General features: G+C 43.9%; 1 protein-coding gene across 1 annotated transcript in view; it reads right to left on the bottom strand.

Annotated features, from left to right (window-relative positions):
* MRPL48 (mitochondrial ribosomal protein L48) overlaps positions 1 to 13,341 on the bottom strand; it is a 70,918-nt gene that overhangs the window by 30,020 nt on the left and 27,557 nt on the right. The window lies entirely within an intron of this gene.

The following is a 13,341-nucleotide window of genomic DNA, read 5'->3' as shown; positions in this document are numbered from 1 at the left end:
CAAACACCAAACAGTCTAGTGCCTGCCACAACAGAGTTGTCCTGACCACCAGTGCGGGGATTTTTTTCCATTGCAGCCTCTATATTACTAAAGTTCTAAAAGTGGAGGTGACTGAAAGGTGCCAGTTTTGGTGATGCATGAGAAGTCAACCTCTAGTGACCAATCACTGAGATGCAGTGGCTCGCTCTGTAGAGCCCACCATACCTGTGGCCAAACCCAGTAATTGGGACTTAACAGACAGCGTGACAGCACTGCAGTCAGAGCTCTGAAGAATGCTAAAGTCAGAATGCAATGGGGAGTGGCTGAAATTTTCCAGCAGAGGGGAGGGGCTTCTTTGAAGCCAGCAGGAGGCTTTTCTTAACCACAGAAAATGCCAGGGCTCTTAAAAGGTGTCACTTTATGGGAACAAAGAAAGAAAGCTTATTCCAGTATCCCTCTTGGCATCTCACTTGATTTTTCCGTGTTGGCCTAGATCTGCCTGGACTGACACCACCAGGAGCCCATTGTGATATTATCTTTCATTTCTGAGCCAGGGTACAGTTAGCCAGTAAGAGCTTAACTGTATATAATACCAGATACCAGCTTCTGTAATTTCTCCTGCATGATTTCCCTTGCATCCATCCTATCCTCTCTATTCCTACTAACCGCTCGGGCCTTCATGAATGCTGTGGGAAGGCATTAAAGCTGTCTGTTCAATGGATATACACAAATAGAGCTGTGTTTGGGGAAGCCCATCCTGAGGACAGCCACGCCTGGAGGACAGTCAGGCATGAAGTGAAAGCAGGCTAAGAGAAAGGTGGAAGCGAAGATGGGCTACTGTCCACCATCAAACCTTAGCAATCCTGGGACTGGCCTGGATTCATTATGGATGGCACAGGGTAGCCATTCGTAGGTCCCTGAAGGATCACACTAGAGCCCCCAAATGGTTCTTAGGTCCCTGAAGGATCACACTAGAGCCCCCAAATGGCCCGTGGGATAAATTACTACACCACTTTGTACAGAAGTATCCCCTTCTATCCCTATTTCATAGTAATAGAACACTGAGGTCCTCTGAAGGCAAGTTACTTGCTCAAGGTTACTGGGAAAACTACTGGGAAAGAGCAGATACAAAAAGGAATCAGGCGACCAGCAGGTGGAGTGCTGGTGAAGGCTCTGTATTCCCAAGTGGCTGACCATGGTTTGAGTTGTGGACCTGATAGGTTGAAAATCATGCTGGGTGTGTGTGCGTGTGTGTATGTGTGCCCAAAATCTCAAGAAGAGAAGATATAGTAGCATGGCCATCCCCTTTGGGGGTTGATTTCTCACATTCCCTCTCTTTGGCAAGTACACACGCCCTATGTCAAAAATCAGGAAAAAAAAGAAAGAAAAAGGAATCAAATTAGCAAATTAGAATCACAGGCTGTTATAGCTGGACGAGATCTCCAAGATAATTTAGTCTCCTCTTCTTCCTAATTTCACAAAAGGGAGAAGATGAGGCCCAGAAAGGAAAAAAATGACTTATTTAAGGTTACAACAGTATGGAAATGGCAAAGTAGCCATGTATATCTAGCCAGGGCTGGAAGCTGGGTCTGTGGCCCCACACCCAAGTCCAGGCTCTCATATGGAAAGGCTGGGAAAAACTGCCTCATCAAAATCCTAAAACTGAAAGACTGATATGCCTGTAGCACATTTAGTTTCCAGAAATTCCAGTGATAAAAACAGTAAGATTTATACCCGAGGACTTCAATGATTTGGTGATGGTACTTTGAATAGGCATAATGAGTTGTGAGGCTCAGAGACCAAGTACGCTTATAACTCTGTGCCACGTGCTCAAGAGATCTGCAGGCAGAAGCCTGCCCCTGACTGGGGTCGCCAGGAAGCACAGCCTGGTGCCGTACAAAGAGCACTAGACTTAGATGGAGCCAAAGAGAATTTGGACTTGAATCCTAGCTATTGGCTTAGTCACTACATGACAGTAGGTGACCTCTTTCTGTCTCAGATTTCTCACCTACAACAGCTAAGGTTATTATAAAGGTCAATATAGTGAATTTACAGGAAAAGAAAATAGCATAGACGTTGGCTAGATTCCATCCATCTTCAGTTGAATTATTGGCTCTGGAAACACTATTCGCTCAGGCAAATCATTTCATCTCTCCGAATCTCAGATTCCTAAAACAGGGTCTTTAATAATCACACAATATTGAGTATTAAATAAAAAATATCATTTGTAATACTACAAAATTAAACATTTTTAAAGCCTGGGATGTAATAGCACTTGGTATATATTATTCACTAAGTGGTACCTTTAGACGAGGTTGGGTAATGTCCACAGACAGGGTATTATTATTACTGTAAATTGTGGGTAAACATGCTTCTGGTATTTTACTGGTAAGCTTTATAGAATAAATAACTTATTAAGCACCTGATGTGTGCAAAGTGCTAGTTCAATCACTCTAAGGAAAGACACCAAATAAAAATCACAGTTCCAGGGACTAGCAGTTGACATAATGGCTATGTCGCTGGACTCCCATGTAGTGACCGTGGTTCGAGTCCCGGACCCAGCGGCTTGAACTCACACCGGGCGCATGTGCGTGCATGCCCAAGATCCCGAGAGGAGAATGGAGGAGAAGGGACTGCAGCATGGCCATCCCCTCTGGGGGGTGATTTCTCGCTTTCTGTCTCTCTGTCTGTCTCTGTCTGTCTGGCGAGCGCACATGCCCTGTAGCAAAAACCTCTCCAAAAAAAAACAAAAAAGAAAGAAAAAAATAAAGGGTTGATCCAAATCTATCTACTCCTTGGGTCTCATTTCCTCTAATCCCTCAGTGCCTACTTGAGACTCCAAGATTAATGAAATACAGCCATCTCAGACCATGAGAGAGAAGCAGTATGGTAAGTATTGCAAAAACTTTTCAATAGCATCTGCGGGATGAATGTCTCCCACCTCTGTCCAGAATATCTCCTCTCCTGGCAAAGTCTTTGACTCCCCTGGCTACACGCTTCATGTGAGAAATTCCTATTTAGATTTCGTTAGCTTTTTGTTTTTGTTTTTCTCCCCACAAAGGCGTCTGCACTTGCCAAAGAGAGAGAGAGAGAGGAAGAAGAAAGCACCCTCCAATGGGACGTGGTCATGCCACAATCTCTCCTTCATTCATCCATCCAGCAGGTGGTGTGGGGGTTAAGGTAGCTGGATCCCACATGGCCGATTCTGCAGTGTGAGTCCCAGACCCAGAGGCTTGAAGATCATGCCAGGCACTGGGTGCTTAGGATCCCAAGGAGAATGGAAGAGAAGGGGCTGCAATGTGGCCATTCTCTCTGGGGCGATTTCTCATTTTCCCTGTTTCCCTCTCTGTCTCTCTCTCTGGTGAGCATGTATGCTCTGTGGCAAAAACTCAAAGGAAAAAAAAAAGGTTTTGGGCACGCACATATACCTGGCATGTTTTTCAAGTCATTTGAGCCATGGCTGGCTATGTGGGGACTGGCTCCCAATGCATAGGACTTAATTTCTATGCTACAGGATCAGCCCCCTACTTAGTTCCTTTTTTTTTGGAGAGGTTTTTGCTATAGGGCGCATGCGCTTGCCAGACAGAGAGAGACAGAGAAACAGAAAGCGAGAAATCACCTCCCAGGGGGGATGGCCACGCCTCAATCCCTTCTCCATTCTCCTCTTGGGATCTTGGGCACGCACACACATGCACCCAGTGTGAGTTTAAGCCACCGGGTCCAGGACACTAACCACAGTGGACTACTGGGAGTCCAGCGACATAGCCATGGTCCCCCTACTTAGTTTTTAAGATTCAACTCAGGGACATGTGGCATTTGCCCTATGGCAAAGACTCAACTCAGGGTTTTTGAGGAAGCCTTTCCTGATTCCTTATGCTCAGTTAGGAAATCCTACATGATTCCATAGCACACACCATACACAACATGATCACTTACCATATGTATTCATTTACTCAACAAATACTTAGTGACCACTGGTGATAAGCCAGACTAGGGTTAACATTAGGAATATGATAATAAATTAGACAGCCCTAGTCCCTACTCTCTGAAGCTAGTGATGTATTGAGAAAGGGATTTAACAGAATGAGTAGTTCTACACAGATGCATATTTTGAAGGAGAAGAATAGAGTACTATGTGATTGTAAAAAGAGGGATAATGCTATCACCATGGTCATCATCACCACTTTGGCACTATGTTTTGACACTGTGCTAAGTACCTAAAATTTTCTCGTTTAAGTTACTCCTAGCAACATCATTGGGAAATGTAATTTTCTGCTGAAAGCCAAGGAAATCATGGCTTAGAAAAGTTAAGTAATAAACCCAAGGACACAAAGCTAGTAAGTTTCAGAGCTGAATCTTTAACTGGGGTCTGTCTAATTCAAAACATTTCTTTTAACCTCTGTCTTTTCCTCTAAGGATGATGTGCAGCATCTGCCAATTTTCTCAATAGCTACTCTTTCTTTCTTCCTTTAATAAAAGAACTGCTGGATTTTAGATGAGCGCACAATCAATCATAATAAAAATGACATTTCCCAAACAGTTGTGCAGCTAGATATGGTTATGTGACTGAGTTCTGAGAATGCGGTGGGGTAGGAGCGGAAGTGCTATGTGTAATTTCTTAGACATACTCTCAGTGGGAAGGAGAGTACCTGCTGCTTCTCCTTTCCTCTTCCTCCTGGGTGACTATGGACATGATGGCTGAAGAGATAGTAGCCACCTCAGACCATGAGACAGAAGCAGTGTGATTGCAAAACAAAAGCTTAGAATATTTACTTACACTTTTATGTGAAAGAGAAACATCTTGTGTAAGACACTGTTTTTTTTTTTTTTTCTTAGAGAGGTTTTTGTTTAGGATACATGCACCTGCCAGAAAGACAGAGAGAGACAGAGAGACAGAAAGCAAGAAATCACCCCCCCCCCGGGGGGATGGCCACGCCACAATCCCTTCTCCTCCATTCTCCTCTCGGGATCTTGGGCACACATGCACATGCGCCCGGTGTGAGTTTAAGCCACCAGGTCCGAGACTCAAACCATGGTCAACTACATGGGAGTTCAGCAACATAGCCATTACGCTAACTGCTGGTCCCTGTAAGACGCTATTGTTGTGGGTCTCTCTGTTATGGTAGCCAAACACCATCTCAATTCAGTAAGAAGTTACTACATCTCATTCATTTTTCTATTCCTAGAGCTCAGCAATATTAAATGTTGAGTAGAACTGAATTTGGGTTCTGGTTCTATCATTCACTAACCATATGTTCGTAGAGAAATCATTTATGATCCTCAATCATAAATGCCGCCACTTTGGCACTATGTTTCAGACACTGGGATCACATTTCTTTTGCTACCCTGACTGCCTAACAGGATATTTGGTGAACCAAACACATGGTTTTCAAATTTGTTCTGGTTATGGAGGGTCTAAAAAATAATGTTTCTCTTTGTAAAACACCATGAAGTATACCAATGTACTTACATCATATATAATAAGCAGACTTTACTAGTAGAAAATATGGTTTTATACATATACAGATATAAATGGAGTTTTCTGCATCTCAAAAAATACAAAAATATATCTGAATATCCATTAATATTTGTTTTCTTTTCCATTTTTGTAACTGCCAGAGTGTATGTTCACTCATCAGAGACAGATAGACAAAGAAAAAGCACTGGAGTGTGGTCACACCGCAGTCACTTCTCTACTTCTCCATCTGTTAGGATTTGGGGCACACATGGATATGTGCCCAGAACATTTTTCAAACTGCTATGTCCAGGGGCCGGCAGGTGGCATGGTGGTTAAGGGCACTGGACTCCCACATGGCCAACCACGGTTCAAGTCCCAGAACTGGTAGCTTGCTTTCTTACCTTCCCTCTCTCTCTCTCACTCTCTCTCTCACTCTGTCCCTCTCTGGTCAAATTAAAATAAATAAAGTTAAATAAAAAATAACTCTTTAAAAAAAAACTGCTATGTCCAGCATTCAAATCATGTGGTTGGCCCTGTGGGGTTCAGCTCTCTTAACCACTATCCCATAGAGCCAGTTCAACACTTGTTTTCAGCAAGTAACATTGACGGGAGAAAAACTTAAAATTTAGAAAACTGTATCACTCACTTAATGTTTTCCTAAAACGTGAAAGACTTGAGGAAGTTCAGCTCTGGACTACCATTATTCTAAGGGTAGATAGTCTACAAGGCATTGATGGTGGATGGGAAGACACTTTGAAAATGGAAAGAGGTCATTACTATTACTCACATCAAGTACAAATCCCCCTGCAGAGCTAATGCTGTTGTAATTTGACAGAACAGTCAAGGCAGAAGTGAGACTCCTTGATCAGGGACCAGAGGCCCTAATGGCACAGGCCATCAGTTAAGTCTTCACAGAAGTTATTCCCTGTGCCTAGAAAAGTCCCAGTGAACTTTCCAAGTTCTTTACAGCCCCAGATTGCCAGCCACCCCAAGCAAACGAGTACCTATAGAACAGTTTCCAGGTCAATGCTATACATCCAGTGTCAAGAATGCACAGAGTATTAAATAAAAGTTTGTTAGCTAAACTTCATGACATCATCACTGATCCTTTCAGGAAAAACTGCTTCTTTTCTTTTTGCTCTCTTGCTATTTAGTTCATTCCTTTACTAAGCATTTACCACGTGTATTTTTATATATTTCTGAGCACTAACTTTCCCAACAGAATGAACACTTTTGTAGGAAGAGACTGAACCATTCTCCTGAGCATCATCAGTGCTCAGCAGTCTCTGGCACACAAAGTGCTCGATGATGGGTTTCCTTTTCTTTCTTTCTTCTTTTTCTTTTTATGTTTTTAATTTGTCAAAGGGCATGTGGACTAGCAGGAGACAGACAGATAAAGAAAAATGGAAAGAGAGAAGCACTTTTTATGCAGAAGGGTCACACCACAATCCCCTCTCTTCCATTTCTCCCTCCTTTAGGAATTTTGGGCATGCACACAAACACACCTGGCATGTTTTTCAAGCCCCCTGGCCTGGGACTCACATCACGCAGTTGGTCACGTGACTTAGCCGCCTTCACCGTCACATGACTAGCTGGCCTAATTTTTCTTTCCTTTCCTTTTTTTCTTTTCTTTTCTTTTCTTTTTCTTTCTTTTTTTTTTTTTAAGAGAGATTTTTTCTATAGAGTATGTGCACTTGCCAGAGAGACAGAAAGCAAGAAATCACTCCCAGGATGGAACCGGGAGCCTGGTGGCTTAAAATTGCCACACCACAATCCCTTCTCCTCCCTTCTCCTCTTAGGATCTTGGGCATGCATGCACACATGCCTGAGTTTAGCTACCAGGTCCAGGACTTGAACTGTGATCAACTACATGGGAATTCAGCAGTATAACCATTACATCATCTGCTGGTCTCCAGGGTTTTGGTTTTTTTTTTCAATTAGGTGGGGTTTTTTAAAAGAATTATTTAATTTTATTCATTATCATTATTTTTATTTTTTTGCAGTTGACCAGAGAGAGACAGAATGAGAGAAGGAAAGTGAAAAAGCAAGCTGCCAGGTCCAGGACTCAAACTGTGGACAGCCATGTGGGAGTCCAGCCACCTTCACCACTACACCACCTGCCAGCCCTTCAATGAGTTTCAAGAAGTACACTTGAGAGGGACCAGCAGTTAGTGTAATGGCTATGTGGCTGGACTCCCATGTAGTCGACCACGGTTCGAGTCCCGCACCCAGTAGCTTAAACTCACACTAGGCATGTGTGTGTGTGCGTGCCCAAGATCCCGAGAGGAGAATGGAGGAGTAAGGATTGCAGCATGGCCATCCCTCTGGGGGGTGATTTCTCACTTTCTGTCTCTCTGTCTTTCTGGCGAGCGCACGTGTCCTATAGCAAAAACCTCTCCAAAAAAAGGAAAAAAAAAAAAAAAGAAAGTAGACTTGAGGGTAAACACAGATGTTAGCTAGTATTAAACAACTCTCCCTAAGCCAGTCCTATAATCCATGTCTAAGCCCATAGTCATTACACCAGCAAAACCAATCTTCTTGTTCCAGGGAAGCTAGGAATATTACAATGAAGTGATTCTAATCTGCTGATTTTCCAGGGATGATTCCAGTCTCCTCATGGACCTGTGGCTGTGAGAGCTGATCTACTGTGTTGTCTGGAAAGTCATGACGCATTTTTGCATAGAAAAACATAGAGAAAATATGTCATGACTCTCCCAACGATCTAACATATATGGTGCTACAACAAAATAAAGATCAAAGACGGCTGACACCTCCCCTATGTGAACAGAAAAACTGCCGTGACATTTCTAAGAGAAAGGTATCTGGAGTCCTAGGGGCCGTTCTATAAAGAGGAAGGAAATTGCCTGAGTTACAAAAGATACTCCTGCCTTGCCTCAAGGCCTAGAAATGAGAACTTACGATGGCTGTAAGCTGACAGCAGCTATGCTGCCTCCACTTCACCGTCTCACATCTTCGTGGCAGTTCTGACTGTTTAGGTGCCATTACCTCAACTTGGAAACTACACATCAGGTGGAAGCAATCTCGGGGAAAATTACCTAGACTACACAAATGTGGACTATTAGGTTTTGTCTTGTTTTGTTTTTTTTCTCTCTCGGGGCCGGCCCTGTAGCACAGTAGTTAAACGCTGTGTATAAGGAGCCAGATGCCACGTCGTTCAAACCCCAGTCCCAGCAGCTTGAAAAACATGCTGGGTGCATAAGTGTGCCTGCCCCAAATCCCAACAGGATGGAGAAATGGAAGAGAAGGGGTTATGGTGTGACCATGCCTCACTGGGAGCTGATTTCTCCTCTTTTTCTCTCTCTCTGGCAAGCACGTGCACCCTCTGGCAAATTACAAAAAGGGGAGGGTTGGGGCCAGCAGGTGGCATGGTGGTTAAGGCACTGGAATCCCACATGGCCAACTGTGGTTCAAGTCATGGACCTGGAGGCTTCCTTTCCTACTTTCCCTTTCTCTTCGTCTTTCTCTGTCTCTCTCTGGTCATAATAAACAAATAATAATGATGATAATAAATGAAATAAAATAATTATTAAAAATGGGGGGCCAGCAGATGGTGTACTGGTTATGTTGCTGGACTCCCACATGGTCAACCATGGTTTGAGTCCTGGACCCAGTGGCTTAAAATTCACACTGGGTGCACGTGCCCAAGATTCCAGAAGAACAGAGGAAAAGAGATTGCAGTGCAGCCCTGCCTCTAGGGGGTGATTTCTCACTTTCTCTCTTTGTCTCACCAGTGAGTGCACATGCCCTATAGCAAAAATCTCCCCTACCCAAAAAAGAAACCACAAAACAGTATTGACAAAGGAAGTTGAGATTAGGCAGATGCTCCCTCTCCTTTCAAGGGTCAGAAGCCATAAACTGAGTGTTGAGACCTATGGAAGGAGGAATGAAGGGAATACATCCACAGAAATGGAACAAGGGCTGATTACTTTGTGTCTGAGCATGCGAATTAACTCGTGTCCTAGGGACAAGAGACTAGCAGGGCCAGACTGAGACCCAGAGAGGAATAAAACGGGAATCAGGTTACTTAATGTTTTTTTTCTAGGCTCCAGTTTTAAGAAGAGAAAGAGAAAGGCCACACGAGATTCCTTCTAGTTTATCTAGCCCAGTTCCCAAGGGGGTAAAAATGACAGGGTCCTCGGACGAAGCCTCTATAAGCTGGCAGACGAGAGCGTTCACTGCAGTGTCCTGTGCCGGAAGTGGGGAGGCGGGAGCAGCTCCCACCAACACACAGCTACGTGCCAGCAACTCTGGGACACAGACATCAAAGGCCAGAGCCCTAACCAAAGGGAGCATCACACCCTTCAATCAACCAGAGTCATCTGGAAGCGGCTGTTTGCAGATAGTGGGTTGTGCTTTTTGTTTGCCAGGTCTGATGTACAAAACCTCAGGGCAACTCCAGTGACAGCATTCAGTTCAACTCAACCAATATTTACTGTCCCCTGCTTGATGCCAGACCCTACCCTGGACACTGAGGGTATTAGGGAAAATGAGACATGGCTTCTACCCACCCATAGGGACGTCACAATCTAAAAGCAGATAGTCATCAAAATAGAATGTTAAAACACAGAACAGTCAGTCCTAGGTCGGTGGCCGCACAAGGAACACTAGCAGCTCATAGCAGGAAAAGCATCTCAGTACAGCAGGTCCAGGAGGGTTTCCTAGAAGGGGGTATTTGTTTGTGTCCTGCCTCATCTTTCTCACTGATATTTAAAGGCTGAAGAGGAGTTAGCAGGAGCTAAGGGAAGGTTTCTGAGTAGACAGAAGAGCGTGAGAGGCCCTGGAACACTATGATTTGATTGAAGAGCAAGGGGCCCAATACAATTAGAGCACAGTATCCATAAGATGGGAGAAAATGCTTGTGAGGAAGACTGAGCCAGATGGTGTTAAAGATACCATTAAAGGGGCCAGCTGATGGTAGACTGGTTAAAGCACTGGATTCTACATGGCAGACTGTGTGGTTTGAAAAAGTCCCGGACAGCAACTTGAAAAGCAAGCCAGGCATGTGTGTGCATGTGCTCAAAATCCTGAAAAGAGAATGAAGAATAGAGAAGGGATTGTCATGTGGACATCCCTCGTAGGGAGTGCTTTCTCATTTTATCTTTCTCTCCAGCAAGCACACGTACCCTACAACAAATTAAAAAGAAAAGAAGAAGAAGAAAAGAAAGAGACCAGCAGTTAGCATAATGGCTATATCTCTGAACTCCCATGTAGCCGACTGTGGTTCAAGTCCCAGACCCGGCGACTTAAACTCACGCTGGGCCCATGTGCATGCGTGCCCAAGATACCGAGAGGAGAATGGAGGAGATGGGATTTTGGTGTAGCCATCCCCCCGGGGGGTGATTTCTCGCTTTCTGCCTCTCTGTCTCTTCTCTTTCTGGCGAGTGCACACGCCCTATAGCAAAAACTTCTCCAAAAAAAGAAAAGAAAAGAAAAAGAAGATAGCATTAAGGCCCAGCCTGATGACACAGTCTATAGCATACTGAACTGCAGTGTTGGAAGCCACATGCTGATTGGTTCAAATTCCTGGCCAAATCAGCCTAGACCATGCTGGGTGCACACACATGTGCCAAGATCCTGATGAGCTAGAGGAGTGGAGAAAAGGGAGTGCAGTGTGACAAGACTCTGTTAAAAGTGATGTCTCTCTCCCTCCTCTCTCATGTGTGTATACATACTCTCTATCATAATTTAAATATTAAAATTAGAAATTAAAAAGAAGATAACACTAGGCTTCCTTTTATACCAAACAAACGGACAGGCCAGAGGATAGGACAGACAGAAAAATCATCTTAAAGGAGGAGCCAGCAGGTGGTATAGTGGTTAAGGCACTAGATTCCCATATGGCTGACTAGGGTTCAAGTCCTTGACTTGAAGGCTTGAAACTTGTGCAGACTCAAAATCCTGAGAGAAGGATGGAGGAGAAGGGATTGCTCACTTTCTGCCCCCTGTCTTTCTGGCAAGTACACATGCCCTATAGGAAAAATATCTCAAAAAGAAAATCACCTTAGAGGAAAGATTCCCAAGAACTTTTAAAAATAATACACAAAAAACTCCCCACCCAAACAAAACTAATTTTATTTCCTGCTAATTTATGTGGGACTTTTAGAGGGAGAACATCCTGAAATAAAATAACTCCAACAAGTTACTTTGAGGTGTCACAACTCCGACAGGGTGCAAATCACTCCTTTTCTGAATTTTAATAGCACTTTTTATCTTCCTTTCAGCGCTTGTCACTTTCTGCCTGAGAACATAATTATCTGTGTCTTATCACTGTTGACTTACCAGCTCCCTCTGAGCATGAGACACAACTTGTTCATTCACCCCGTAAATTATTTTGCAACCCACTCTGAATAGGCAGAGTGTCAATAGTGCCGAGCACACGATAATTTTTAGCATTGGAGTTACATGATATCCAGGCTGAAAGACCCTTAAAGATTTTTTTTTTTTTAATCACCACTAGCCATAGAGAAAAAGAGAGACAGAAAGACAGAGAAAGAACCCAGCAATGGTGCACGGTCATGACCAATCCCCTCTCCTCCATTTCTCCATTCTGTTGAGATTTTCAGAATGAACACACATGTGCCTGTTGTGTTTTCCAAGCAGCCAGGAATTGCAGTGGGCCATGTGCAACCTGGCTTTTCCAACATTAGGTTATGGACTCAGCCCCAACTATTAGATATTCTAATACAGAATTCCTCAACCTTTGTAAAGAGCCTGCTAAAAGCTATAGACCTTCTTTCTGGAAAAATTCACACAGACAAAAAAAATTTTTTGTTATAGGGCATGTGTGCTTAGTGGAGAGAGAATGGAGTAGGGGAGTGAGAAATCATCCCAGGTAAATGGCCATGTTGCAATCCTTTCTCCATTCTCCTCTTGGCATTTTGGGCTTGCAAGCACATGTGCCCAGTGTAATTTTCAAGCTGGGTTCAGGACTTGAACCATGCAGTGGGCCATATGGGATCCAGCATCTTTAACTACTACACCATCTGGCTGGCCCCACAAAATATTTTATATATCATTTTGAGGCCCACCATGCCTAGAGAGGTAAAGTTAGCTTACCCAAAGCTACCAACTGAAGTGGCAGAACCAAGCCCAGAACACAAGTTTCCTGGCTCCTAATTCAGTACTATTCCCACTACAAAGGGACAATTTTAGAAAGGTTTTTTCTGAGAACCTACCTAATACAGGTCTCAGATGTGGCAATGGTCTTCTCAGAAATTCTTTGATATGAGAATGATGCTCTGGAGAACATGACAAGTTTAGTGGCTTCTGAGGCCCAAAGAAAATCGTACTGGAACTTTGCCAAGAAGATAAAGGCAAATGGAAGATGTGATGGTTATATAGGAACATCAAAAAAGCCAAAGAACCAAAAAACATTGAAGTTTCCCAGCTGTACTGTTTACAGGAAGTAGCAGAATCAAGATTCAAAGTCAGATCTTCTGACTTTCAGGCCAGTGCTGTGTCCACTCCACCACAAAACTCTTTGCACATGGGATCCAGCAGTTAGTGTAATGGCTATGTCGCTGGACTCCCACGTAGTCGACCATGGTTCGTGTCCCGGACCCGGTGGCTTAGAACTCACGCCGGGCGCATGTGCGTGCATGCCCAAGATCCCAAGAGGAGAATGGAGGAGAAGGGATTGCAATGTGACCATCCCCCCTGGGGGGTGATTTCTTGCTTTCTGTCTCTATGTCTCTCTCTGTCTGGCGAGCGCACGTGCCCTATAGCAAAAACCTCTCAAAAAAAAAAAAAAAACTCTTTGCACACACCTAGAAATCTACCACAGGAGCAACTGTGTGGCTGGACCCAGAGAAACAGGCTAACCAATTTTACAGTGCTTAGAACTAAGGCTCATGGCCAGCAGGTGGCATAGTACTTAAGGTGCT

This window comes from Tupaia chinensis, unplaced genomic scaffold (genome assembly GCF_000334495.1).
Source record: "Tupaia chinensis unplaced genomic scaffold, TupChi_1.0 Scaffold000047_1, whole genome shotgun sequence".
NCBI classification, from domain to species: Eukaryota; Metazoa; Chordata; class Mammalia; order Scandentia; family Tupaiidae; genus Tupaia; species Tupaia belangeri.
Note: the sequence above shows the minus strand (reverse complement) of the source record. Positions and strands in the feature narration are given on the sequence as shown.